At 42.8% G+C, this 23,076-nt stretch overlaps 27 non-coding genes across 27 annotated transcripts; all 27 read right to left on the minus strand.

The window, feature by feature from the left end:
* Positions 1 to 578: 578 nt before the first annotated feature.
* On the minus strand, positions 579 to 745 carry LOC134590475 (U1 spliceosomal RNA). Its single transcript, XR_010087393.1, has one exon. It is a non-coding gene; the product is annotated as a U1 spliceosomal RNA (small nuclear RNA).
* Positions 746 to 1,214: 469 nt separating this feature from the next.
* Positions 1,215 to 1,355, minus strand: LOC134593340 (U4 spliceosomal RNA). The gene has a single exon (XR_010089835.1). It is a non-coding gene; the product is annotated as a U4 spliceosomal RNA (small nuclear RNA).
* Positions 1,356 to 2,254: 899 nt separating this feature from the next.
* LOC134590944 (U1 spliceosomal RNA) lies at positions 2,255 to 2,421 on the minus strand. The gene has a single exon (XR_010087794.1). It is a non-coding gene; the product is annotated as a U1 spliceosomal RNA (small nuclear RNA).
* A 479-nt stretch (positions 2,422 to 2,900) lies between these two features.
* LOC134592993 (U4 spliceosomal RNA) lies at positions 2,901 to 3,041 on the minus strand. The gene has a single exon (XR_010089539.1). It is a non-coding gene; the product is annotated as a U4 spliceosomal RNA (small nuclear RNA).
* Positions 3,042 to 3,940: 899 nt separating this feature from the next.
* On the minus strand, positions 3,941 to 4,107 carry LOC134590126 (U1 spliceosomal RNA). Its single transcript, XR_010087097.1, has one exon. It is a non-coding gene; the product is annotated as a U1 spliceosomal RNA (small nuclear RNA).
* A 479-nt stretch (positions 4,108 to 4,586) lies between these two features.
* LOC134593099 (U4 spliceosomal RNA) lies at positions 4,587 to 4,727 on the minus strand. The gene has a single exon (XR_010089630.1). It is a non-coding gene; the product is annotated as a U4 spliceosomal RNA (small nuclear RNA).
* An 899-nt stretch (positions 4,728 to 5,626) lies between these two features.
* On the minus strand, positions 5,627 to 5,793 carry LOC134590128 (U1 spliceosomal RNA). Its single transcript, XR_010087098.1, has one exon. It is a non-coding gene; the product is annotated as a U1 spliceosomal RNA (small nuclear RNA).
* A 473-nt stretch (positions 5,794 to 6,266) lies between these two features.
* On the minus strand, positions 6,267 to 6,407 carry LOC134593341 (U4 spliceosomal RNA). Its single transcript, XR_010089836.1, has one exon. It is a non-coding gene; the product is annotated as a U4 spliceosomal RNA (small nuclear RNA).
* An 899-nt stretch (positions 6,408 to 7,306) lies between these two features.
* On the minus strand, positions 7,307 to 7,473 carry LOC134590671 (U1 spliceosomal RNA). The gene has a single exon (XR_010087559.1). It is a non-coding gene; the product is annotated as a U1 spliceosomal RNA (small nuclear RNA).
* A 477-nt stretch (positions 7,474 to 7,950) lies between these two features.
* On the minus strand, positions 7,951 to 8,091 carry LOC134593100 (U4 spliceosomal RNA). The gene has a single exon (XR_010089631.1). It is a non-coding gene; the product is annotated as a U4 spliceosomal RNA (small nuclear RNA).
* Positions 8,092 to 8,990: 899 nt separating this feature from the next.
* LOC134590444 (U1 spliceosomal RNA) lies at positions 8,991 to 9,157 on the minus strand. Its single transcript, XR_010087367.1, has one exon. It is a non-coding gene; the product is annotated as a U1 spliceosomal RNA (small nuclear RNA).
* Positions 9,158 to 9,630: 473 nt separating this feature from the next.
* Positions 9,631 to 9,771, minus strand: LOC134593342 (U4 spliceosomal RNA). The gene has a single exon (XR_010089837.1). It is a non-coding gene; the product is annotated as a U4 spliceosomal RNA (small nuclear RNA).
* Positions 9,772 to 10,670: 899 nt separating this feature from the next.
* Positions 10,671 to 10,837, minus strand: LOC134590129 (U1 spliceosomal RNA). Its single transcript, XR_010087099.1, has one exon. It is a non-coding gene; the product is annotated as a U1 spliceosomal RNA (small nuclear RNA).
* A 479-nt stretch (positions 10,838 to 11,316) lies between these two features.
* LOC134593722 (U4 spliceosomal RNA) lies at positions 11,317 to 11,457 on the minus strand. Its single transcript, XR_010090159.1, has one exon. It is a non-coding gene; the product is annotated as a U4 spliceosomal RNA (small nuclear RNA).
* Positions 11,458 to 12,356: 899 nt separating this feature from the next.
* LOC134590242 (U1 spliceosomal RNA) lies at positions 12,357 to 12,523 on the minus strand. Its single transcript, XR_010087195.1, has one exon. It is a non-coding gene; the product is annotated as a U1 spliceosomal RNA (small nuclear RNA).
* A 479-nt stretch (positions 12,524 to 13,002) lies between these two features.
* On the minus strand, positions 13,003 to 13,143 carry LOC134593102 (U4 spliceosomal RNA). The gene has a single exon (XR_010089632.1). It is a non-coding gene; the product is annotated as a U4 spliceosomal RNA (small nuclear RNA).
* An 899-nt stretch (positions 13,144 to 14,042) lies between these two features.
* Positions 14,043 to 14,209, minus strand: LOC134590130 (U1 spliceosomal RNA). The gene has a single exon (XR_010087100.1). It is a non-coding gene; the product is annotated as a U1 spliceosomal RNA (small nuclear RNA).
* Positions 14,210 to 14,682: 473 nt separating this feature from the next.
* Positions 14,683 to 14,823, minus strand: LOC134593343 (U4 spliceosomal RNA). The gene has a single exon (XR_010089838.1). It is a non-coding gene; the product is annotated as a U4 spliceosomal RNA (small nuclear RNA).
* An 899-nt stretch (positions 14,824 to 15,722) lies between these two features.
* Positions 15,723 to 15,889, minus strand: LOC134590672 (U1 spliceosomal RNA). The gene has a single exon (XR_010087560.1). It is a non-coding gene; the product is annotated as a U1 spliceosomal RNA (small nuclear RNA).
* Positions 15,890 to 16,366: 477 nt separating this feature from the next.
* On the minus strand, positions 16,367 to 16,507 carry LOC134593103 (U4 spliceosomal RNA). The gene has a single exon (XR_010089633.1). It is a non-coding gene; the product is annotated as a U4 spliceosomal RNA (small nuclear RNA).
* A 900-nt stretch (positions 16,508 to 17,407) lies between these two features.
* On the minus strand, positions 17,408 to 17,574 carry LOC134590445 (U1 spliceosomal RNA). Its single transcript, XR_010087368.1, has one exon. It is a non-coding gene; the product is annotated as a U1 spliceosomal RNA (small nuclear RNA).
* A 473-nt stretch (positions 17,575 to 18,047) lies between these two features.
* LOC134593344 (U4 spliceosomal RNA) lies at positions 18,048 to 18,188 on the minus strand. Its single transcript, XR_010089839.1, has one exon. It is a non-coding gene; the product is annotated as a U4 spliceosomal RNA (small nuclear RNA).
* Positions 18,189 to 19,087: 899 nt separating this feature from the next.
* On the minus strand, positions 19,088 to 19,254 carry LOC134590131 (U1 spliceosomal RNA). Its single transcript, XR_010087101.1, has one exon. It is a non-coding gene; the product is annotated as a U1 spliceosomal RNA (small nuclear RNA).
* Positions 19,255 to 19,735: 481 nt separating this feature from the next.
* LOC134592994 (U4 spliceosomal RNA) lies at positions 19,736 to 19,876 on the minus strand. Its single transcript, XR_010089540.1, has one exon. It is a non-coding gene; the product is annotated as a U4 spliceosomal RNA (small nuclear RNA).
* Positions 19,877 to 20,775: 899 nt separating this feature from the next.
* Positions 20,776 to 20,942, minus strand: LOC134591123 (U1 spliceosomal RNA). The gene has a single exon (XR_010087947.1). It is a non-coding gene; the product is annotated as a U1 spliceosomal RNA (small nuclear RNA).
* A 472-nt stretch (positions 20,943 to 21,414) lies between these two features.
* Positions 21,415 to 21,555, minus strand: LOC134592995 (U4 spliceosomal RNA). The gene has a single exon (XR_010089541.1). It is a non-coding gene; the product is annotated as a U4 spliceosomal RNA (small nuclear RNA).
* An 899-nt stretch (positions 21,556 to 22,454) lies between these two features.
* Positions 22,455 to 22,621, minus strand: LOC134591230 (U1 spliceosomal RNA). Its single transcript, XR_010088037.1, has one exon. It is a non-coding gene; the product is annotated as a U1 spliceosomal RNA (small nuclear RNA).
* Between the last annotated feature and the right edge of the window lie 455 nt (positions 22,622 to 23,076).

The raw sequence follows: 23,076 nt of genomic DNA on the forward strand, positions 1-23,076 counted from the left end.
CCGCTGGTCTACGTTCGTCCCCAAAGTCACACATTTCATGACTCCATCGATAGGAATGACCCTTGCCTAGCACCTGTCTTCTCTTCATCCACACTCAACAGGGCTGAAAGAACATTTGTGGTGGCTTTTTCAAAATTCCATGGTGTTCATTAGTAAGTGTTAGCGACCACCCAGCTATTCCTAAGGTTTGGTCTGATTGTCTCAAGCGGCAATTCACTGATTTGATCCAGAAAATCTTTTTTTCCCAGAAATTCAATCAAACGTTACGTTCTGTTGGAAGACGTAATATAGGTCTCCAATTCTTTATTTCTTCCATTGCATTGAAGCATACAATAAATCAAAAGAAGTCAGGATAAAAAAATGATGAAAAAAAAGCTGAAAAGTTAAAATAAAAAGTGAAATTCTGGCTTAAAACTGGTCTCCAGAAAACATAGATAATAAAAATGATCAAGCCTAGGAAATGATTGTCGCTGCCTGCTTGATGTGGAAAGTAAGAGCCAAAGAAGACGGGTGCCGTGGCTGAAATTATCCTTCGTCAGAATTGGTGAAGTTCTCTATTTTTGTCAAACAAGCAAACACAGGGGAAAGCGCGAACGCAGTCCCCCACTACCATAAATTATACAGTCGAGTTTCCCACATTTGAGGAAATCGCAGAGGTCAACTGGTACGGAGTGCAATGAACCAGCCTCACTCTGGGAGAGCCACCTTAGGGATCATGGCTATTGCTCCCCTGCCAGGTAAGTATGACATGACGGGTACATTCAAAGGCACGCCCGCTGGGAAGCCTTTCCTTTAGGCTGTGGTGAAATAATAAAGTAAGTTAAAAAAAAAAAAGCAAATAAATAATCCAAATGATAGAAGGCTACAAAAGATTACCAAACCTCGTGGCTGATCGTTGTTTTCCTTAGCTACCAGTAATTTTAGTGCCTTCAGGTGGTTAGGTGTGAATAATTGAGCTGGATTCAGGGTGCGAAGGAGCAATTTGCATAAAGGCAAATGCTAGGCCAATGAGCCGAAGGATGGGAATTCGTAGCATGTAGTGAGAATAGTGTGCTGCCGGAAACAAGTGAATTCAGTGGGAGAGAAAGGTAAAAGGGAAATGCTAAGAAGCCAGCGGAAGGAATGGTGCAACAGAGCTCAGGAAGAAACGGGAGTCACGTAAGACACGCCCTAGACATGGGGCGCCATAAACTTTTATTAAACCAATCTTTCAGTCTCCTTAGAGCCTGTCAAAAATTGCCAATGCTGACTGTATTTCAAGTCATCATGGCAGGGTATTGGGTAAAGTTTTCAATTAGCAATAATCACGCCTCGGATTGACCTCATGGGCTACGATACTGCCACTGCGCAAAGCTAGCTGTTCAAGTGGGCCAGCTTTTAAGAGCTACCACGTAAGGACACTTTAAGACAGCGGTGAGAAAAAGTTCATGACCATAAGCCATTGCAAAGGATTATGGGAGGCAATATTCTAATTAGGCCCGCTTCCTCCTACAGGGAAGCTTAAACCCCAACAAATTCCTCGGTCTTCTTATATGGCATCTTGGAATGGTTCCAAACCTATAACAGAGAGTGAGGGCAACCATATCTTGCAGCAAACCTTGTACAATTTTTTTTCTCTCTTTGGAAACAGTTTTGCCAAGATTCTACTACAGCAGCCATTAGGCAGAGTACACAATCCGCTGGTCTACGTTCGTCCCCAAAGTCACACATTTCATGACTCCATCGATAGGAATGACCCTTGCCTAGCACCTGTCTTCTCTTCATCCACACTCAACATGGCTGAAAGAACATTTGTGGTGGCTTTTTCAAAATTCCATGGTGTTCATTAGTAAGTGCTAGCGACCACCCAGCTATTCCTAAGGTTTGGTCTGATTGTCTCAAGCGGCAATTCACTGCCTTGATCCAGAAAATCTTTTTTTCCCAGAAATTCAATCAAACGTTACGTTCTGTTGGAAGACGTAATATAGGTCTCCAATTCTTTATTTCTTCCATTGCATTGAAGCATACAATAAATCAAAAGAAGTCAGGATAAAAAAATGATGAAAAAAAAGCTGAAAAGTTAAAATAAAAAGTGAAATTCTGGCTTAAAACTGGTCTCCAGAAAACATAGATAATAAAAATGATCAAGCCTAGGAAATGATTGTCGCTGCCTGCTTGATGTGGAAAGTAAGAGCCAAAGAAGACGGGTGCCGTGGCTGAAATTATCCTTCGTCAGAATTGGTGAAGTTCTCTATTTTTGTCAAACAAGCAAACACAGGGGAAAGCGCGAACGCAGTCCCCCACTACCATAAATTATGCAGTTGAGTTTCCCACATTTGAGGAAATCGCAGAGGTCAACTGGTACGGAGTGCAATGAACCAGCCTCACTCTGGGAGAGCCACCTTAGGGATCATGGCTATTGCTCCCCTGCCAGGTAAGTATGACATGATGGGTACATTCAAAGGCACGCCCGCTGGGAAGCCTTTCCTTTAGGCTGTGGTGAAATAATAAAGCAAGTTTAAAAAAAAAAAAAAAAGAAGAGCAAATAAATAATCCAAATGATAGAAGGCTACAAAAGATTACCAAACCTCGTGGCTGATCGTTGTTTTCCTTAGCTACCAGTAATTTTAGTGCCTTCAGGTGGTTAGGTGTGAATAATTGAGCTGGATTCAGGGTGCGAAGGAGCAATTTGCATAAAGGCAAATGCTAGGCCAATGAGCCGAAGGATGGGAATTCGTAGCATGTAGTGAGAATAGTGTGCTGCCGGAAACAAGTGGATTCAGTGGGAGAGAAAGGTAAAAGGGAAATGCAAGGAAGCCAGCGGAAGGAATGGTGCAACAGAGCTCAGGAAGAAACGGGAGTCACGTAAGACACGCCGTAGACATGGGGCGCCATAAACTTTTTTTAAACCAATCTTTCAGTCTCCTTAGAGCCTGTCAAAAATTGCCAATGCTGACTGTATTTCAAGTCATCATGGCGGGGTATTGGGTAAAGTTTTCAATTAGCAATAATCACGCCTCGGATTGACCTCATGGGCTACGATACTGCCACTGCGCAAAGTTAACTGTTCAAGTGGGCCAGCTTTTAAGAGCTACCACGTAAGGACACTTTAAGACAGCGGTGAGAAAAAGTTCATGACCATAAGCCATTGCAAAGGATTGTGGGAGGCAATATTCTAATTAGGCCCGCTTCCTCCTACAGGGAAGCTTAAACCCCAACAAATTCCTCGGTCTTCTTATATGGCATCTTGGAATGGTTCCAAACCTATAACAGAGAGTGAGGGCAACCATATCTTGCAGCAAACCTTGTACAATTTTTTTTCTCTCTTTGGAAACAGTTTTGCCAAGATTCTACTACAGCAGCCATTAGGCAGAGTACACAATCCGCTGGTCTACGTTCGTCCCCAAAGTCACACATTTCATGACTCCATCGATAGGAATGACCCTTGCCTAGCACCTGTCTTCTCTTCATCCACACTCAACAGGGCTGAAAGAACATTTGTGGTGGCTTTTTCAAAATTCCATGGTGTTCATTAGTAAGTGCTAGCGACCACCCAGCTATTCCTAAGGTTTGGTCTGATTGTCTCAAGCGGCAATTCACTGCCTTGATCCAGAAAATCTTTTTTTCCCAGAAATTCAATCAAACGTTACGTTCTGTTGGAAGACGTAATATAGGTCTCCAATTCTTTATTTCTTCCATTGCATTGAAGCATACAATAAATCAAAAGAAGTCAGGATAAAAAAATGATGAAAAAAAAGCTGAAAAGTTAAAATAAAAAGTGAAATTCTGGCTTAAAACTGGTCTCCAGAAAACATAGATAATAAAAATGATCAAGCCTAGGAAATGATTGTCGCTGCCTGCTTGATGTGGAAAGTAAGAGCCAAAGAAGACGGGTGCCGTGGCTGAAATTATCCTTCATCAGAATTGGTGAAGTTCTCTATTTTTGTCAAACAAGCAAACACAGGGGAAAGCGCGAACGCAGTCCCCCACTACCATAAATTATGCAGTCGAGTTTCCCACATTTGAGGAAATCGCAGAGGTCAACTGGTACGGAGTGCAATGAACCAGCCTCACTCTGGGAGAGCCACCTTAGGGATCATGGCTATTGCTCCCCTGCCAGGTAAGTATGACATGACGGGTACATTCAAAGGCACGCCCGCTGGGAAGCCTTTCCTTTAGGCTGTGGTGAAATAATAAAGCAAGTTTAAAAAAAAAAAAAAAAGAAGAGCAAATAAATAATCCAAATGATAGAAGGCTACAAAAGATTACCAAACCTCGTGGCTGATCGTTGTTTTCCTTAGCTACCAGTAATTTTAGTGCCTTCAGGTGGTTAGGTGTGAATAATTGAGCTGGATTCAGGGTGCGAAGGAGCAATTTGCATAAAGGCAAATGCTAGGCCAATGAGCCGAAGGATGGGAATTCGTAGCATGTAGTGAGAATAGTGTGCTGCCGGAAACAAGTGGATTCAGTGGGAGAGAAAGGTAAAAGGGAAATGCAAGGAAGCCAGCGGAAGGAATGGTGCAACAGAGCTCAGGAAGAAACGGGAGTCACGTAAGACACGCCCTAGACATGGGGCGCCATAAACTTTTTTTAAACCAATCTTTCAGTCCCCTTAGAGCCTGTCAAAAATTGCCAATGCTGACTGTATTTCAAGTCATCATGGCGGGGTATTGGGTAAAGTTTTCAATTAGCAATAATCACGCCTCGGATTGACCTCATGGGCTACGATACTGCCACTGCGCAAAGATAACTGTTCAAGTGGGCCAGCTTTTAAGAGCTACCACGTAAGGACACTTTAAGACAGCGGTGAGAAAAAGTTCATGACCATAAGCCATTGCAAAGGATTGTGGGAGGCAATATTCTAATTAGGCCCGCTTCCTCCTACAGGGAAGCTTAAACCCCAACAAATTCCTCGGTCTTCTTATATGGCATCTTGGAATGGTTCCAAACCTATAACAGAGAGTGAGGGCAACCATATCTTGCAGCAAACCTTGTACAATTTTTTTTCTCTCTTTGGAAACGGTTTTGCCAAGATTCTACTACAGCAGCCATTAGGCAGAGTACACAATCCGCTGGTCTACGTTCGTCCCCAAAGTCACACATTTCATGACTCCATCGATAGGAATGACCCTTGCCTAGCACCTGTCTTCTCTTCATCCACACTCAACAGGGCTGAAAGAACATTTGTGGTGGCTTTTTCAAAATTCCATGGTGTTCATTAGTAAGTGCTAGCGACCACCCAGCTATTCCTAAGGTTTGGTCTGATTGTCTCAAGCGGCAATTCACTGCCTTGATCCAGAAATTTTTTTTTTCCCAGAAATTCAATCAAACGTTACGTTCTGTTGGAAGACGTAATATAGGTCTCCAATTCTTTATTTCTTCCATTGCATTGAAGCATACAATAAATCAAAAGAAGTCAGGATAAAAAAATGATGAAAAAAAAGCTGAAAAGTTAAAATAAAAAGTGAAATTCTGGCTTAAAACTGGTCTCCAGAAAACATAGATAATAAAAATGATCAAGCCTAGGAAATGATTGTCGCTGCCTGCTTGATGCGGAAAGTAAGAGCCAAAGAAGACGGGTGCCGTGACTGAAATTATCCTTCGTCAGAATTGGTGAAGTTCTCTATTTTTGTCAAACAAGCAAACACAGGGGAAAGCGCGAACGCAGTCCCCCACTACCATAAATTATGCAGTCGAGTTTCCCACATTTGAGGAAATCGCAGAGGTCAACTGGTACGGAGTGCAATGAACCAGCCTCACTCTGGGAGAGCCACCTTAGGGATCATGGCTATTGCTCCCCTGCCAGGTAAGTATGACATGACGGGTACATTCAAAGGCACGCCCGCTGGGAAGCCTTTCCTTTAGGCTGTGGTGAAATAATAAAGTAAGTTTAAAAAAAAAAAAAAAGCAAATAAATAATCCAAATGATAGAAGGCTACAAAAGATTACCAAACCTCGTGGCTGATCGTTGTTTTCCTTAGCTACCAGTAATTTTAGTGCCTTCAGGTGGTTAGGTGTGAATAATTGAGCTGGATTCAGGGTGCGAAGGAGCAATTTGCATAAAGGCAAATGCTAGGCCAATGAGCCGAAGGATGGGAATTCGTAGCATGTAGTGAGAATAGTGTGCTGCCGGAAACAAGTGAATTCAGTGGGAGAGAAAGGTAAAAGGGAAATGCTAAGAAGCCAGCGGAAGGAATGGTGCAACAGAGCTCAGGAAGAAACGGGAGTCACGTAAGACACGCCCTAGACATGGGGCGCCATAAACTTTTATTAAACCAATCTTTCAGTCTCCTTAGAGCCTGTCAAAAATTGCCAATGCTGACTGTATTTCAAGTCATCATGGCAGGGTATTGGGTAAAGTTTTCAATTAGCAATAATCACGCCTCGGATTGACCTCATGGGCTACGATACTGCCACTGCGCAAAGCTAGCTGTTCAAGTGGGCCAGCTTTTAAGAGCTACCACGTAAGGACACTTTAAGACAGCGGTGAGAAAAAGTTCATGACCATAAGCCATTGCAAAGGATTATGGGAGGCAATATTCTAATTAGGCCCGCTTCCTCCTACAGGGAAGCTTAAACCCCAACAAATTCCTCGGTCTTCTTATATGGCATCTTGGAATGGTTCCAAACCTATAACAGAGAGTGAGGGCAACCATATCTTGCAGCAAACCTTGTACAATTTTTTTTCTCTCTTTGGAAACAGTTTTGCCAAGATTCTACTACAGCAGCCATTAGGCAGAGTACACAATCCGCTGGTCTACGTTCGTCCCCAAAGTCACACGTTTCATGACTCCATCGATAGGAATGACCCTTGCCTAGCACCTGTCTTCTCTTCATCCACACTCAACAGGGCTGAAAGAACATTTGTGGTGGCTTTTTCAAAATTCCATGGTGTTCATTAGTAAGTGCTAGCGACCACCCAGCTATTCCTAAGGTTTGGTCTGATTGTCTCAAGCGGCAATTCACTGCCTTGATCCAGAAAATCTTTTTTTCCCAGAAATTCAATCAAACGTTACGTTCTGTTGGAAGACGTAATATAGGTCTCCAATTCTTTATTTCTTCCATTGCATTGAAGCATACAATAAATCAAAAGAAGTCAGGATAAAAAAATGATGAAAAAAAAGCTGAAAAGTTAAAATAAAAAGTGAAATTCTGGCTTAAAACTGGTCTCCAGAAAACATAGATAATAAAAATGATCAAGCCTAGGAAATGATTGTCGCTGCCTGCTTGATGTGGAAAGTAAGAGCCAAAGAAGACGGGTGCCGTGGCTGAAATTATCCTTCGTCAGAATTGGTGAAGTTCTCTATTTTTGTCAAACAAGCAAACACAGGGGAAAGCGCGAACGCAGTCCCCCACTACCATAAATTATGCAGTCGAGTTTCCCACATTTGAGGAAATCGCAGAGGTCAACTGGTACGGAGTGCAATGAACCAGCCTCACTCTGGGAGAGCCACCTTAGGGAGCATGGCTATTGCTCCCCTGCCAGGTAAGTATGACATGATGGGTACATTCAAAGGCACGCCCGATGGGAAGCCTTTCCTTTAGGCTGTGGTGAAATAATAAAGCAAGTTAAAAAAAAAAAAAAAGAAGAGCAAATAAATAATCCAAATGATAGAAGGCTACAAAAGATTACCAAACCTCGTGGCTGATCGTTGTTTTCCTTAGCTACCAGTAATTTTAGTGCCTTCAGGTGGTTAGGTGTGAATAATTGAGCTGGATTCAGGGTGCGAAGGAGCAATTTGCATAAAGGCAAATGCTAGGCCAATGAGCCGAAGGATGGGAATTCGTAGCATGTAGTGAGAATAGTGTGCTGCCGGAAACAAGTGGATTCAGTGGGAGAGAAAGGTAAAAGGGAAATGCAAGGAAGCCAGCGGAAGGAATGGTGCAACAGAGCTCAGGAAGAAACGGGAGTCACGTAAGACACGCCCTAGACATGGGGCGCCATAAACTTTTTTTAAACCAATCTTTCAGTCCCCTTAGAGCCTGTCAAAAATTGCCAATGCTGACTGTATTTCAAGTCATCATGGCGGGGTATTGGGTAAAGTTTTCAATTAGCAATAATCACGCCTCGGATTGACCTCATGGGCTACGATACTGCCACTGCGCAAAGATAACTGTTCAAGTGGGCCAGCTTTTAAGAGCTACCACGTAAGGACACTTTAAGACAGCGGTGAGAAAAAGTTCATGACCATAAGCCATTGCAAAGGATTGTGGGAGGCAATATTCTAATTAGGCCCGCTTCCTCCTACAGGGAAGCTTAAACCCCAACAAATTCCTCGGTCTTCTTATATGGCATCTTGGAATGGTTCCAAACCTATAACAGAGAGTGAGGGCAACCATATCTTGCAGCAAACCTTGTACAATTTTTTTTCTCTCTTTGGAAACGGTTTTGCCAAGATTCTACTACAGCAGCCATTAGGCAGAGTACACAATCCGCTGGTCTACGTTCGTCCCCAAAGTCACACATTTCATGACTCCATCGATAGGAATGACCCTTGCCTAGCACCTGTCTTCTCTTCATCCACACTCAACAGGGCTGAAAGAACATTTGTGGTGGCTTTTTCAAAATTCCATGGTGTTCATTAGTAAGTGCTAGCGACCACCCAGCTATTCCTAAGGTTTGGTCTGATTGTCTCAAGCGGCAATTCACTGCCTTGATCCAGAAATTTTTTTTTTCCCAGAAATTCAATCAAACGTTACGTTCTGTTGGAAGACGTAATATAGGTCTCCAATTCTTTATTTCTTCCATTGCATTGAAGCATACAATAAATCAAAAGAAGTCAGGATAAAAAAATGATGAAAAAAAAGCTGAAAAGTTAAAATAAAAAGTGAAATTCTGGCTTAAAACTGGTCTCCAGAAAACATAGATAATAAAAATGATCAAGCCTAGGAAATGATTGTCGCTGCCTGCTTGATGCGGAAAGTAAGAGCCAAAGAAGACGGGTGCCGTGGCTGAAATTATCCTTCGTCAGAATTGGTGAAGTTCTCTATTTTTGTCAAACAAGCAAACACAGGGGAAAGCGCGAACGCAGTCCCCCACTACCATAAATTATGCAGTCGAGTTTCCCACATTTGAGGAAATCGCAGAGGTCAACTGGTACGGAGTACAATGAACCAGCCTCACTCTGGGAGAGCCACCTTAGGGATCATGGCTATTGCTCCCCTGCCAGGTAAGTATGACATGACGGGTACATTCAAAGGCACGCCCGCTGGGAAGCCTTTCCTTTAGGCTGTGGTGAAATAATAAAGTAAGTTTAAAAAAAAAAAAAAAGCAAATAAATAATCCAAATGATAGAAGGCTACAAAAGATTACCAAACCTCGTGGCTGATCGTTGTTTTCCTTAGCTACCAGTAATTTTAGTGCCTTCAGGTGGTTAGGTGTGAATAATTGAGCTGGATTCAGGGTGCGAAGGAGCAATTTGCATAAAGGCAAATGCTAGGCCAATGAGCCGAAGGATGGGAATTCGTAGCATGTAGTGAGAATAGTGTGCTGCCGGAAACAAGTGAATTCAGTGGGAGAGAAAGGTAAAAGGGAAATGCTAAGAAGCCAGCGGAAGGAATGGTGCAACAGAGCTCAGGAAGAAACGGGAGTCACGTAAGACACGCCCTAGACATGGGGCGCCATAAACTTTTATTAAACCAATCTTTCAGTCTCCTTAGAGCCTGTCAAAAATTGCCAATGCTGACTGTATTTCAAGTCATCATGGCAGGGTATTGGGTAAAGTTTTCAATTAGCAATAATCACGCCTCGGATTGACCTCATGGGCTACGATACTGCCACTGCGCAAAGCTAGCTGTTCAAGTGGGCCAGCTTTTAAGAGCTACCACGTAAGGACACTTTAAGACAGCGGTGAGAAAAAGTTCATGACCATAAGCCATTGCAAAGGATTATGGGAGGCAATATTCTAATTAGGCCCGCTTCCTCCTACAGGGAAGCTTAAACCCCAACAAATTCCTCGGTCTTCTTATATGGCATCTTGGAATGGTTCCAAACCTATAACAGAGAGTGAGGGCAACCATATCTTGCAGCAAACCTTGTACAATTTTTTTTCTCTCTTTGGAAACGGTTTTGCCAAGATTCTACTACAGCAGCCATTAGGCAGAGTACACAATCCGCTGGTCTACGTTCGTCCCCAAAGTCACACATTTCATGACTCCATCGATAGGAATGACCCTTGCCTAGCACCTGTCTTCTCTTCATCCACACTCAACAGGGCTGAAAGAACATTTGTGGTGGCTTTTTCAAAATTCCATGGTGTTCATTAGTAAGTGCTAGCGACCACCCAGCTATTCCTAAGGTTTGGTCTGATTGTCTCAAGCGGCAATTCACTGCCTTGATCCAGAAAATCTTTTTTTCCCAGAAATTCAATCAAACGTTACGTTCTGTTGGAAGACGTAATATAGGTCTCCAATTCTTTATTTCTTCCATTGCATTGAAGCATACAATAAATCAAAAGAAGTCAGGATAAAAAAATTATGAAAAAAAAGCTGAAAAGTTAAAATAAAAAGTGAAATTCTGGCTTAAAACTGGTCTCCAGAAAACATAGATAATAAAAATGATCAAGCCTAGGAAATGATTGTCGCTGCCTGCTTGATGTGGAAAGTAAGAGCCAAAGAAGACGGGTGCCGTGGCTGAAATTATCCTTCGTCAGAATTGGTGAAGTTCTCTATTTTTGTCAAACAAGCAAACACAGGGGAAAGCGCGAACGCAGTCCCCCACTACCATAAATTATGCAGTCGAGTTTCCCACATTTGAGGAAATCGCAGAGGTCAACTGGTACGGAGTGCAATGAACCAGCCTCACTCTGGGAGAGCCACCTTAGGGATCATGGCTATTGCTCCCCTGCCAGGTAAGTATGACATGACGGGTACATTCAAAGGCACGCCCGCTGGGAAGCCTTTCCTTTAGGCTGTGGTGAAATAATAAAGCAAGTTTAAAAAAAAAAAAAAAAGAAGAGCAAATAAATAATCCAAATGATAGAAGGCTACAAAAGATTACCAAACCTCGTGGCTGATCGTTGTTTTCCTTAGCTACCAGTAATTTTAGTGCCTTCAGGTGGTTAGGTGTGAATAATTGAGCTGGATTCAGGGTGCGAAGGAGCAATTTGCATAAAGGCAAATGCTAGGCCAATGAGCTGAAGGATGGGAATTCGTAGCATGTAGTGAGAATAGTGTGCTGCCGGAAACAAGTGGATTCAGTGGGAGAGAAAGGTAAAAGGGAAATGCAAGGAAGCCAGCGGAAGGAATGGTGCAACAGAGCTCAGGAAGAAACGGGAGTCACGTAAGACACGCCCTAGACATGGGGCGCCATAAACTTTTTTTAAACCAATCTTTCAGTCTCCTTAGAGCCTGTCAAAAATTGTCAATGCTGACTGTATTTCAAGTCATCATGGCGGGGTATTGGGTAAAGTTTTCAATTAGCAATAATCACGCCTCGGATTGACCTCATGGGCTACGATACTGCCACTGCGCAAAGTTAACTGTTCAAGTGGGCCAGCTTTTAAGAGCTACCACGTAAGGACACTTTAAGACAGCGGTGAGAAAAAGTTCATGACCATAAGCCATTGCAAAGGATTGTGGGAGGCAATATTCTAATTAGGCCCGCTTCATCCTACAGGGAAGCTTAAACCCCAACAAATTCCTCGGTCTTCTTATATGGCATCTTGGAATGGTTCCAAACCTATAACAGAGAGTGAGGGCAACCATATCTTGCAGCAAACCTTGTACAATTTTTTTTCTCTCTTTGGAAACAGTTTTGCCAAGATTCTACTACAGCAGCCATTAGGCAGAGTACACAATCCGCTGGTCTACGTTCGTCCCCAAAGTCACACATTTCATGACTCCATCGATAGGAATGACCCTTGCCTAGCACCTGTCTTCTCTTCATCCACACTCAACAGGGCTGAAAGAACATTTGTGGTGGCTTTTTCAAAATTCCATGGTGTTCATTAGTAAGTGCTAGCGACCACCCAGCTATTCCTAAGGTTTGGTCTGATTGTCTCAAGCGGCAATTCACTGCCTTGATCCAGAAAATCTTTTTTTCCCAGAAATTCAATCAAACGTTACGTTCTGTTGGAAGACGTAATATAGGTCTCCAATTCTTTATTTCTTCCATTGCATTGAAGCATACAATAAATCAAAAGAAGTCAGGATAAAAAAATGATGAAAAAAAAGCTGAAAAGTTAAAATAAAAAGTGAAATTCTGGCTTAAAACTGGTCTCCAGAAAACATAGATAATAAAAATGATCAAGCCTAGGAAATGATTGTCGCTGCCTGCTTGATGTGGAAAGTAAGAGCCAAAGAAGACGGGTGCCGTGGCTGAAATTATCCTTCATCAGAATTGGTGAAGTTCTCTATTTTTGTCAAACAAGCAAACACAGGGGAAAGCGCGAACGCAGTCCCCCACTACCATAAATTATGCAGTCGAGTTTCCCACATTTGAGGAAATCGCAGAGGTCAACTGGTACAGAGTGCAATGAACCAGCCTCACTCTGGGAGAGCCACCTTAGGGATCATGGCTATTGCTCCCCTGCCAGGTAAGTATGACATGACGGGTACATTCAAAGGCACGCCCGCTGGGAAGCCTTTCCTTTAGGCTGTGGTGAAATAATAAAGCAAGTTTAAAAAAAAAAAAAAAAGAAGAGCAAATAAATAATCCAAATGATAGAAGGCTACAAAAGATTACCAAACCTCGTGGCTGATCGTTGTTTTCCTTAGCTACCAGTAATTTTAGTGCCTTCAGGTGGTTAGGTGTGAATAATTGAGCTGGATTCAGGGTGCGAAGGAGCAATTTGCATAAAGGCAAATGCTAGGCCAATGAGCCGAAGGATGGGAATTCGTAGCATGTAGTGAGAATAGTGTGCTGCCGGAAACAAGTGGATTCAGTGGGAGAGAAAGGTAAAAGGGAAATGCAAGGAAGCCAGCGGAAGGAATGGTGCAACAGAGCTTAGGAAGAAACGGGAGTCACGTAAGACACGCCCTAGACATGGGGCGCCATAAACTTTTTTTAAACCAATCTTTCAGTCCCCTTAGAGCCTGTCAAAAATTGCCAATGCTGACTGTATTTCAAGTCATCATGGCGGGGTATTGGGTAAAGTTTTCAATTAGCAATAATCACGCCTCGGATTGACCTCATGGGCTACGATACTGCCACTGCGCAAAGATAACTGTTCAAGTGGGCCAGCTTTTAAGAGCTACCACGTAAGGACACTTTAAGACAGCGGTGAGAAAAAGTTCATGACCATAAGCCATTGCAAAGGATTGTGGGAGGCAATATTCTAATTAGGCCCGCTTGCTCCTACAGGGAAGCTTAAACCCCAACAAATTCCTCGGTCTTCTTATATGGCATCTTGGAATGGTTCCAAACCTATAACAGAGAGTGAGGGCAACCATATCTTGCAGCAAACCTTGTACAATTTTTTTTCTCTCTTTGGAAACGGTTTTGCCAAGATTCTACTACAGCAGCCATTAGGCAGAGTACACAATCCGCTGGTCTACGTTCGTCCCCAAAGTCACACATTTCATGACTCCATCGATAGGAATGACCCTTGCCTAGCACCTGTCTTCTCTTCATCCACACTCAACAGGGCTGAAAGAACATTTGTGGTGGCTTTTTCAAAATTCCATGGTGTTCATTAGTAAGTGCTAGCGACCACCCAGCTATTCCTAAGGTTTGGTCTGATTGTCTCAAGCGGCAATTCACTGCCTTGATCCAGAAATTTTTTTTTTCCCAGAAATTCAATCAAACGTTACGTTCTGTTGGAAGACGTAATATAGGTCTCCAATTCTTTATTTCTTCCATTGCATTGAAGCATACAATAAATCAAAAGAAGTCAGGATAAAAAAATGATGAAAAAAAAGCTGAAAAGTTAAAATAAAAAGTGAAATTCTGGCTTAAAACTGGTCTCCAGAAAACATAGATAATAAAAATGATCAAGCCTAGGAAATGATTGTCGCTGCCTGCTTGATGCGGAAAGTAAGAGCCAAAGAAGACGGGTGCCGTGACTGAAATTATCCTTCGTCAGAATTGGTGAAGTTCTCTATTTTTGTCAAACAAGCAAACACAGGGGAAAGCGCGAACGCAGTCCCCCACTACCATAAATTATGCAGTCGAGTTTCCCACATTTGAGGAAATCGCAGAGGTCAACTGGTACGGAGTGCAATGAACCAGCCTCACTCTGGGAGAGCCACCTTAGGGATCATGGCTATTGCTCCCCTGCCAGGTAAGTATGACATGACGGGTACATTCAAAGGCACGCCCGCTGGGAAGCCTTTCCTTTAGGCTGTGGTGAAATAATAAAGTAAGTTTAAAAAAAAAAAAAAAGCAAATAAATAATCCAAATGATAGAAGGCTACAAAAGATTACCAAACCTCGTGGCTGATCGTTGTTTTCCTTAGCTACCAGTAATTTTAGTGCCTTCAGGTGGTTAGGTGTGAATAATTGAGCTGGATTCAGGGTGCGAAGGAGCAATTTGCATAAAGGCAAATGCTAGGCCAATGAGCCGAAGGATGGGAATTCGTAGCATGTAGTGAGAATAGTGTGCTGCCGGAAACAAGTGAATTCAGTGGGAGAGAAAGGTAAAAGGGAAATGCTAAGAAGCCAGCGGAAGGAATGGTGCAACAGAGCTCAGGAAGAAACGGGAGTCACGTAAGACACGCCCTAGACATGGGGCGCCATAAACTTTTATTAAACCAATCTTTCAGTCTCCTTAGAGCCTGTCAAAAATTGCCAATGCTGACTGTATTTCAAGTCATCATGGCAGGGTATTGGGTAAAGTTTTCAATTAGCAATAATCACGCCTCGGATTGACCTCATGGGCTACGATACTGCCACTGCGCAAAGCTAGCTGTTCAAGTGGGCCAGCTTTTAAGAGCTACCACGTAAGGACACTTTAAGACAGCGGTGAGAAAAAGTTCATGACCATAAGCCATTGCAAAGGATTATGGGAGGCAATATTCTAATTAGGCCCGCTTCCTCCTACAGGGAAGCTTAAACCCCAACAAATTCCTCGGTCTTCTTATATGGCATCTTGGAATGGTTCCAAACCTATAACAGAGAGTGAGGGCAACCATATCTTGCAGCAAACCTTGTACAATTTTTTTTCTCTCTTTGGAAACAGTTTTGCCAAGATTCTACTACAGCAGCCATTAGGCAGAGTACACAATCCGCTGGTCTACGTTCGTCCCCAAAGTCACACATTTCATGACTCCATCGATAGGAATGACCCTTGCCTAGCACCTGTCTTCTCTTCATCCACACTCAACAGGGCTGAAAGAACATTTGTGGTGGCTTTTTCAAAATTCCATGGTGTTCATTAGTAAGTGCTAGCGACCACCCAGCTATTCCTAAGGTTTGGTCTGATTGTCTCAAGCGGCAATTCACTGCCTTGATCCAGAAAATCTTTTTTTCCCAGAAATTCAATCAAACGTTACGTTCTGTTGGAAGACGTAATATAGGTCTCCAATTCTTTATTTCTTCCATTGCATTGAAGCATACAATAAATCAAAAGAAGTCAGGATAAAAAAATGATGAAAAAAAAGCTGAAAAGTTCAAATAAAAAGTGAAATTCTGGCTTAAAACTGGTCTCCAGAAAACATAGATAATAAAAATGATCAAGCCTAGGAAATGATTGTCGCTGCCTGCTTGATGTGGAAAGTAAGAGCCAAAGAAGACGGGTGCCGTGGCTGAAATTATCCTTCGTCAGAATTGGTGAAGTTCTCTATTTTTGTCAAACAAGCAAACACAGGGGAAAGCGCGAACGCAGTCCCCCACTACCATAAATTATGCAGTCGAGTTTCCCACATTTGAGGAAATCGCAGAGGTCAACTGGTACGGAGTGCAATGAACCAGCCTCACTCTGGGAGAGCCACCTTAGGGAGCATGGCTATTGCTCCCCTGCCAGGTAAGTATGACATGACGGGTACATTCAAAGGCACGCCCGATGGGAAGCCTTTCCTTTAGGCTGTGGTGAAATAATAAAGCAAGTTAAAAAAAAAAAAAAAGAAGAGCAAATAAATAATCCAAATGATAGAAGGCTACAAAAGATTACCAAACCTCGTGGCTGATCGTTGTTTTCCTTAGCTACCAGTAATTTTAGTGCCTTCAGGTGGTTAGGTGTGAATAATTGAGCTGGATTCAGGGTGCGAAGGAGCAATTTGCATAAAGGCAAATGCTAGGCCAATGAGCCGAAGGATGGGAATTCGTAGCATGTAGTGAGAATAGTGTGCTGCCGGAAACAAGTGGATTCAGTGGGAGAGAAAGGTAAAAGGGAAATGCAAGGAAGCCAGCGGAAGGAATGGTGCAACAGAGCTCAGGAAGAAACGGGAGTCACGTAAGACACGCCCTAGACATGGGGCGCCATAAACTTTTTTTAAACCAATCTTTCAGTCCCCTTAGAGCCTGTCAAAAATTGCCAATGCTGACTGTATTTCAAGTCATCATGGCGGGGTATTGGGTAAAGTTTTCAATTAGCAATAATCACGCCTCGGATTGACCTCATGGGCTACGATACTGCCACTGCGCAAAGATAACTGTTCAAGTGGGCCAGCTTTTAAGAGCTACCACGTAAGGACACTTTAAGACAGCGGTGAGAAAAAGTTCATGACCATAAGCCATTGCAAAGGATTGTGGGAGGCAATATTCTAATTAGGCCCGCTTCCTCCTACAGGGAAGCTTAAACCCCAACAAATTCCTCGGTCTTCTTATATGGCATCTTGGAATGGTTCCAAACCTATAACAGAGAGTGAGGGCAACCATATCTTGCAGCAAACCTTGTACAATTTTTTTTTCTCTCTTTGGAAACGGTTTTGCCAAGATTCTACTACAGCAGCCATTAGGCAGAGTACACAATCCGCTGGTCTACGTTCGTCCCCAAAGTCACACATTTCATGACTCCATCGATAGGAATGACCCTTGCCTAGCACCTGTCTTCTCTTCATCCACACTCAACAGGGCTGAAAGAACATTTGTGGTGGCTTTTTCAAAATTCCATGGTGTTCATTAGTAAGTGCTAGCGACCACCCAGCTATTCCTAAGGTTTGGTCTGATTGTCTCAAGCGGCAATTCACTGCCTTGATCCAGAAATTTTTTTTTTCCCAGAAATTCAATCAAACGTTACGTTCTGTTGGAAGACGTAATATAGGTCTCCAATTCTTTATTTCTTCCATTGCATTGAAGCATACAATAAATCAAAAGAAGTCAGGATAAAAAAATGATGAAAAAAAAGCTGAAAAGTTAAAATAAAAAGTGAAATTCTGGCTTAAAACTGGTCTCCAGAAAACATAGATAATAAAAATGATCAAGCCTAGGAAATGATTGTCGCTGCCTGCTTGATGCGGAAAGTAAGAGCCAAAGAAGACGGGTGCCGTGGCTGAAATTATCCTTCGTCAGAATTGGTGAAGTTCTCTATTTTTGTCAAACAAGCAAACACAGGGGAAAGCGCGAACGCAGTCCCCCACTACCATAAATTATGCAGTCGAGTTTCCCACATTTGAGGAAATCGCAGAGGTCAACTGGTACGGAGTACAATGAACCAGCCTCACTCTGGGAGAGCCACCTTAGGGATCATGGCTATTGCTCCCCTGCCAGGTAAGTATGACATGACGGGTACATTCAAAGGCACGCCCGCTGGGAAGCCTTTCCTTTAGGCTGTGGTGAAATAATAAAGTAAGTTTAAAAAAAAAAAAAAAGCAAATAAATAATCCAAATGATAGAAGGCTACAAAAGATTACCAAACCTCGTGGCTGATCGTTGTTTTCCTTAGCTACCAGTAATTTTAGTGCCTTCAGGTGGTTAGGTGTGAATAATTGAGCTGGATTCAGGGTGCGAAGGAGCAATTTGCATAAAGGCAAATGCTAGGCCAATGAGCCGAAGGATGGGAATTCGTAGCATGTAGTGAGAATAGTGTGCTGCCGGAAACAAGTGAATTCAGTGGGAGAGAAAGGTAAAAGGGAAATGCTAAGAAGCCAGCGGAAGGAATGGTGCAACAGAGCTCAGGAAGAAACGGGAGTCACGTAAGACACGCCCTAGACATGGGGCGCCATAAACTTTTATTAAACCAATCTTTCAGTCTCCTTAGAGCCTGTCAAAAATTGCCAATGCTGACTGTATTTCAAGTCATCATGGCAGGGTATTGGGTAAAGTTTTCAATTAGCAATAATCACGCCTCGGATTGACCTCATGGGCTACGATACTGCCACTGCGCAAAGCTAGCTGTTCAAGTGGGCCAGCTTTTAAGAGCTACCACGTAAGGACACTTTAAGACAGCGGTGAGAAAAAGTTCATGACCATAAGCCATTGCAAAGGATTATGGGAGGCAATATTCTAATTAGGCCCGCTTCCTCCTACAGGGAAGCTTAAACCCCAACAAATTCCTCGGTCTTCTTATATGGCATCTTGGAATGGTTCCAAACCTATAACAGAGAGTGAGGGCAACCATATCTTGCAGCAAACCTTGTACAATTTTTTTTCTCTCTTTGGAAACGGTTTTGCCAAGATTCTACTACAGCAGCCATTAGGCAGAGTACACAATCCGCTGGTCTACGTTCGTCCCCAAAGTCACACATTTCATGACTCCATCGATAGGAATGACCCTTGCCTAGCACCTGTCTTCTCTTCATCCACACTCAACAGGGCTGAAAGAACATTTGTGGTGGCTTTTTCAAAATTCCATGGTGTTCATTAGTAAGTGCTAGCGACCACCCAGCTATTCCTAAGGTTTGGTCTGATTGTCTCAAGCGGCAATTCACTGCCTTGATCCAGAAAATCTTTTTTTCCCAGAAATTCAATCAAACGTTACGTTCTGTTGGAAGACGTAATATAGGTCTCCAATTCTTTATTTCTTCCATTGCATTGAAGCATACAATAAATCAAAAGAAGTCAGGATAAAAAAATGATGAAAAAAAAGCTGAAAAGTTCAAATAAAAAGTGAAATTCTGGCTTAAAACTGGTCTCCAGAAAACATAGATAATAAAAATGATCAAGCCTAGGAAATGATTGTCGCTGCCTGCTTGATGTGGAAAGTAAGAGCCAAAGAAGACGGGTGCCGTGGCTGAAATTATCCTTCGTCAGAATTGGTGAAGTTCTCTATTTTTGTCAAACAAGCAAACACAGGGGAAAGCGCGAACGCAGTCCCCCACTACCATAAATTATGCAGTCGAGTTTCCCACATTTGAGGAAATCGCAGAGGTCAACTGGTACGGAGTGCAATGAACCAGCCTCACTCTGGGAGAGCCACCTTAGGGATCATGGCTATTGCTCCCCTGCCAGGTAAGTATGACATGACGGGTACATTCAAAGGCACGCCCGCTGGGAAGCCTTTCCTTTAGGCTGTGGTGAAATAATAAAGCAAGTTTAAAAAAAAAAAAAAAAAAGAAGAGCAAATAAATAATCCAAATGATAGAAGGCTACAAAAGATTACCAAACCTCGTGGCTGATCGTTGTTTTCCTTAGCTACCAGTAATTTTAGTGCCTTCAGGTGGTTAGGTGTGAATAATTGAGCTGGATTCAGGGTGCGAAGGAGCAATTTGCATAAAGGCAAATGCTAGGCCAATGAGCTGAAGGATGGGAATTCGTAGCATGTAGTGAGAATAGTGTGCTGCCGGAAACAAGTGGATTCAGTGGGAGAGAAAGGTAAAAGGGAAATGCAAGGAAGCCAGCGGAAGGAATGGTGCAACAGAGCTCAGGAAGAAACGGGAGTCACGTAAGACACGCCCTAGACATGGGGCGCCATAAACTTTTTTTAAACCAATCTTTCAGTCTCCTTAGAGCCTGTCAAAAATTGCCAATGCTGACTGTATTTCAAGTCATCATGGCGGGGTATTGGGTAAAGTTTTCAATTAGCAATAATCACGCCTCGGATTGACCTCATGGGCTACGATACTGCCACTGCGCAAAGTTAACTGTTCAAGTGGGCCAGCTTTTAAGAGCTACCACGTAAGGACACTTTAAGACAGCGGTGAGAAAAAGTTCATGACCATAAGCCATTGCAAAGGATTGTGGGAGGCAATATTCTAATTAGGCCCGCTTCATCCTACAGGGAAGCTTAAACCCCAACAAATTCCTCGGTCTTCTTATATGGCATCTTGGAATGGTTCCAAACCTATAACAGAGAGTGAGGGCAACCATATCTTGCAGCAAACCTTGTACAATTTTTTTTCTCTCTTTGGAAACAGTTTTGCCAAGATTCTACTACAGCAGCCATTAGGCAGAGTACACAATCCGCTGGTCTACGTTCGTCCCCAAAGTCACACATTTCATGACTCCATCGATAGGAATGACCCTTGCCTAGCACCTGTCTTCTCTTCATCCACACTCAACAGGGCTGAAAGAACATTTGTGGTGGCTTTTTCAAAATTCCATGGTGTTCATTAGTAAGTGCTAGCGACCACCCAGCTATTCCTAAGGTTTGGTCTGATTGTCTCAAGCGGCAATTCACTGCCTTGATCCAGAAAATCTTTTTTTCCCAGAAATTCAATCAAACGTTACGTTCTGTTGGAAGACGTAATATAGGTCTCCAATTCTTTATTTATTCCATTGCATTGAAGCATACAATAAATCAAAAGAAGTCAGGATAAAAAAATGATGAAAAAAAAGCTGAAAAGTTAAAATAAAAAGTGAAATTCTGGCTTAAAACTGGTCTCCAGAAAACATAGATAATAAAAATGATCAAGCCTAGGAAATGATTGTCGCTGCCTGCTTGATGTGGAAAGTAAGAGCCAAAGAAGACGGGTGCCGTGGCTGAAATTATCCTTCGTCAGAATTGGTGAAGTTCTCTATTTTTGTCAAACAAGCAAACACAGGGGAAAGCGCAAACGCAGTCCCCCACTACCATAAATTATGCAGTCGAGTTTCCCACATTTGAGGAAATCGCAGAGGTCAACTGGTACAGAGTGCAATGAACCAGCCTCACTCTGGGAGAGCCACCTTAGGGATCATGGCTATTGCTTCCCTGCCAGGTAAGTATGACATGACGGGTACATTCAAAGGCACGCCCGCTGGGAAGCCTTTCCTTTAGGCTGTGGTGAAATAATAAAGCAAGTTAAAAAATAAAAAAAAGCAAATAAATAATCCAAATGATAGAAGGCTACAAAAGATTACCAAACCTCGTGGCTGATCGTTGTTTTCCTTAGCTACCAGTAATTTTAGTGCCTTCAGGTGGTTAGGTGTGAATAATTGAGCTGGATTCAGGGTGCGAAGGAGCAATTTGCATAAAGGCAAATGCTAGGCCAATGAGCCGAAGGATGGGAATTCGTAGCATGGAGTGAGAATAGTGTGCTGCCGGAAACAAGTGAATTCAGTGGGAGAGAAAGGTAAAAGGGAAATGCTAAGAAGCCAGCGGAAGGAATGGTGCAACAGAGCTCAGGAAGAAACAGGAGTCACGTAAGACACGCCCTAGACATGGGGCGCCATAAACTTTTATTAAACCAATCTTTCAGTCTCCTTAGAGCCTGTCAAAAATTGCCAATGCTGACTGTATTTCAAGTCATCATGGCGGGGTATTGGGTAAAGTTTTCAATTAGCAATAATCACGCCTCGGATTGACCTCATGGGCTACGATACTGCCACTGCGCAAAGTTAACTGTTCAAGTGGGCCAGCTTTTAAGAGCTACCACGTAAGGAAACTTTAAGACAGCGGTGAGAAAAAGTTCATGACCATAAGCCATTGCAAAGGATTGTGGGAGGCAATATTCTAATTAGGCCCGCTTCCTCCTACAGGGAAGCTTAAACCCCAACAAATTCCTCGGTCTTCTTATATGGCATCTTGGAATGGTTCCAAACCTATAACAGAGAGTGAGGGCAACCATATCTTGCAGCAAACCTTGTACAATTTTTTTTCTCTCTTTGGAAACGGTTTTGCCAAGATTCTACTACAGCAGCCATTAGGCAGAGTACACAATCCGCTGGTCTACGTTCGTCCCCAAAGTCAAGCATTTCATGACTCCATCGATAGGAATGACCCTTGCCTAGCACCTGTCTTCTCTTCATCCACACTCAACAGGGCTGAAAGAACATTTGTGGTGGCTTTTTCAAAATTCCATGGTGTTCATTAGTAAGTGCTAGCGACCACCCAGCTATTCCTAAGGTTTGGTCTGATTGTCTCAAGCGGCAATTCACTGCCTTGATCCAGAAAATCTTTTTTTCCCAGAAATTCAATCAAACGTTACGTTCTGTTGGAAGACGTAATATAGGTCTCCAATTCTTTATTTCTTCCATTGCATTGAAGCATACAATAAATCAAAAGAAGTCAGGATAAAAAAATGATGAAAAAAAAGCTGAAAAGTTAAAATAAAAAGTGAAATTCTGGCTTAAAACTGGTCTCCAGAAAACATAGATAATAAAAATGATCAAGCCTAGGAAATGATTGTCGCTGCCTGCTTGATGTGGAAAGTAAGAGCCAAAGAAGACGGGTGCCGTGGCTGAAATTATCCTTCGTCAGAATTGGTGAAGTTCTCTATTTTTGTCAAACAAGCAAACACAGGGGAAAGCGCGAACGCAGTCCCCCACTACCATAAATTATCCAGTCGAGTTTCCCACATTTGAGGAAATCGCAGAGGTCAACTGGTACAGAGTGCAATGAACCAGCCTCACTCTGGGAGAGCCACCTTAGGGATCATGGCTATTGCTCCCCTGCCAGGTAAGTATGACATGACGGGTACATTCAAAGGCACGCCCGCTGGGAAGCCTTTCCTTTAGGCTGTGGTGAAATAATAAAGCAAGTTAAAAAAAAAAAAAAAAGCAAATAAATAATCCAAATGATAGAAGGCTACAAAAGATTACCAAACCTCGTGGCTGATCGTTGTTTTCCTTAGCTACCAGTAATTTTAGTGCCTTCAGGTGGTTAGGTGTGAATAATTGAGCTGGATTCAGGGTGCGAAGGAGCAATTTGCATAAAGGCAAATGCTAGGCCAATGAGCCGAAGGATGGGAATTCGTAGCATGGAGTGAGAATAGTGTGCTGCCGGAAACAAGTGAATTCAGTGGGAGAGAAAGGTAAAAGGGAAATGCTAAGAAGCCAGCGGAAGGAATGGTGCAACAGAGCTCAGGAAGAAACAGGAGTCACGTAAGACACGCCCTAGACATGGGGCACCATAAACTTTT

The sequence above is a fragment of the Pelobates fuscus genome, chromosome 2 (genome assembly GCF_036172605.1).
Source record: "Pelobates fuscus isolate aPelFus1 chromosome 2, aPelFus1.pri, whole genome shotgun sequence".
In the NCBI taxonomy this organism is placed as follows: domain Eukaryota; kingdom Metazoa; phylum Chordata; class Amphibia; order Anura; family Pelobatidae; genus Pelobates; species Pelobates fuscus.